This window comes from Asparagus officinalis, chromosome 8 (genome assembly GCF_001876935.1).
Source record: "Asparagus officinalis chromosome 8, Aspof.V1, whole genome shotgun sequence".
Classification (NCBI taxonomy): Eukaryota; Viridiplantae; Streptophyta; class Magnoliopsida; order Asparagales; family Asparagaceae; genus Asparagus; species Asparagus officinalis.
This window is the reverse complement of record NC_033801.1, coordinates 101627477-101629880: the sequence shown is the minus strand read 5'-3', so window position 1 is coordinate 101629880 and position 2404 is coordinate 101627477. Positions and strand designations below refer to the sequence as shown.

General features: G+C 34.5%; 1 long non-coding RNA gene across 1 annotated transcript; it reads right to left on the bottom strand.

Annotated features, from left to right (window-relative positions):
* LOC109820055 lies at positions 254–1713 on the bottom strand. The gene is made up of 2 exons (XR_002241711.1): positions 1305–1713; positions 254–562 (listed from the first exon to the last, which is right to left on the bottom strand). It is a non-coding gene; the product is annotated as an uncharacterized LOC109820055 (long non-coding RNA).

Genomic DNA, 2404 nt, shown 5'->3' with positions numbered 1-2404 from the left:
TATGACACTGCATACTATAGAGCGTTGCATATCATTACAAACAATTAGCTTCAGATAAATCAAGTGTAAAATCTTGCTCATATTTCCATGAAGCCTTTCTGGTATGTATCTGATTTCATTTCAAGGGGAAAAGATACATGTAGTTTTTCTTGGTGTAAGAATTTGCTCTCCTTCATAAGATAACTAGGCAGAGCACATTTACTCCCCACAGCAATCTCAGCCGCAAACGAAGCCAACAAAAACCAGACCTGAATACTGTTTTGAACAGGAGCCCACCTGCAAGATACTTTAATATTTGCAACTAAACTGGAGATACAAACTGACTCCACAAAGCCAACTAAAATTATCTTCTAAATAAAAGCAAAGCTAAATAGAATTTACAGTGGCTGAGGGCCAATAAAAAGAGAAAAAGAAAAGGTAAAAAAAACTATTGAAAGACTAAAAAGAAAAAGATTGCTAGCAAATTTCATGAGCACATTCTGTAGAATAAAACCAGAGGCTGATGAAGTTCCGATCTGCTGCCTTCTAAATCTTGATCCCCATCATATCATCTGAGGAGTCCCTGCAATTAATAAAAGATAAGTTTTCGGTCAGCAAATTATTGCAATTGTTACTTCTGTACAATGAACTTGTTCAAGTTTCCTAAAAAACACATAGGACACCTGCCTACTAAATCTCAAGATATAAATTCTAATTTCTTTTTCCTCATAATTGAGTTATAAAAATCATAACAAAACAAGTATTTTCCCTAATATTCGCATACAAGTAAATTTCGTTTGATTTCTAAACCATAATAAATTGCACAAATAAATATAATCCTAAAAAAGGAAAAAAACGAATCGGATCTTTTGTCTATCTATTTGCTAGGAATCTTATAATTTGATCCAACTATGGCTACATCATCTTATTCTCACAAGTTGTAAGTACTCTCTCTTTTTCACCGAGATAAATTATAATTTCAGCTAAATAATAAGCATAAAAAAATGAATATGGTGATCATCCTAACTACAAAAAATGTCATGTTTCTTACACGAAAAAATAGAAGGAAAAAATCACCCATATTTCTAATAATTCATTTAGGCAGATACAAAATTTCTCATTAAAGAACGAAAACGAATAAAAAAGAAATACGAGGGGAAAATGATATAAAAATCGCATATTTCATTAGAATCTATAAAACAAAAAGGGACCCATATTACAAAATAGACAGAAGAACCCAAAAGGAGCAGTCTTTCATCCAAATCCGCCCCCGATAACATCATATTATAATGTAAAAAAATAGCAAAAAATAAACATTTTCTCACCTGATCAACATCATTCTGATCCAAGGCAAGAACGGAGATGGGCCCTACTTTGGGCCGAGCCAACGAGGCCCGGACCCACCCAAAACTCTTCCGAAAGAGCTTCTCCACTGGGGACCTCGATTGAGATTGGGACTCAGATGAGATTGAGGAAGGAGACGATGGAGCGTAGAGATGGATCGCGCAGGGGATCGACGCCATTGATGAAGGGGTTCGATCTGAGAGAGAGATCGAGAGGAGTTAATTTGGATTTGGATTGGTATTGGACGAAAAAAGGAGAGATTTTTGTTGGCTTTTTTTTCGTTTTGGGTAATGGTCTTATATTAGTGGGGGATTAGGGATCTCAACCATCTTTCTCCTTTAGCAATCGCTCTTTTGCATATAAGTCCGTCCGTAATTGGAAATAAAATGCGTAAATCTTATTTTGTTTTGTGCTTACTTTTTGGGTTAGATGGTCTTGAAGTTACAGAAATAGCCCTGGTGATTGATTGAATGGAGATTTCAGTTTCTGTTCCAGGTTTTAAAAGGGCCTGGTTGCAAAAGGACATGAATAACCTCAGATGTATCTGCGTTCATATCCGACACACTTGGTAAACATTTATTTCTAATAGTCTAAGCTACTGTTTGGTAAAGGGTTAAGTGAGGGGTTAAGGAGACCTAATCCCTTCTTAACCCGTCAAGCACAAAAAATCTATAGAAGGGTTAAAATGAGTTAACCCTTCATAATTTGCCAAACATAAAAAATATAGAAGGGTTAAGCTAACCCCTGTAGAGGGATTAAAATAAGTTAACCCCTCAAAATGAGGGGTTTACTAATACTCCTATTTAGAAGGATTAAGACTTAACCCTTCTAATTATAAAAAAAAATAGCCAAAATCATTGTTATTCCCAAACACTACAAATGACCATAAGGGTTAAAATAAAACTTATTTAACGTGTTAGTAATTTAGTCCTTCAGATTATCGAATGGGCTAACTATGCTAATCCTTCTCCTTAATCTCTCTTTCTTAACCCTTTGACAAACGGAGCCTAAGGGTACAAGCATGGATATTTTAGTATCTTTGTTTTAATTTATATATATATATATATATATATATATATAT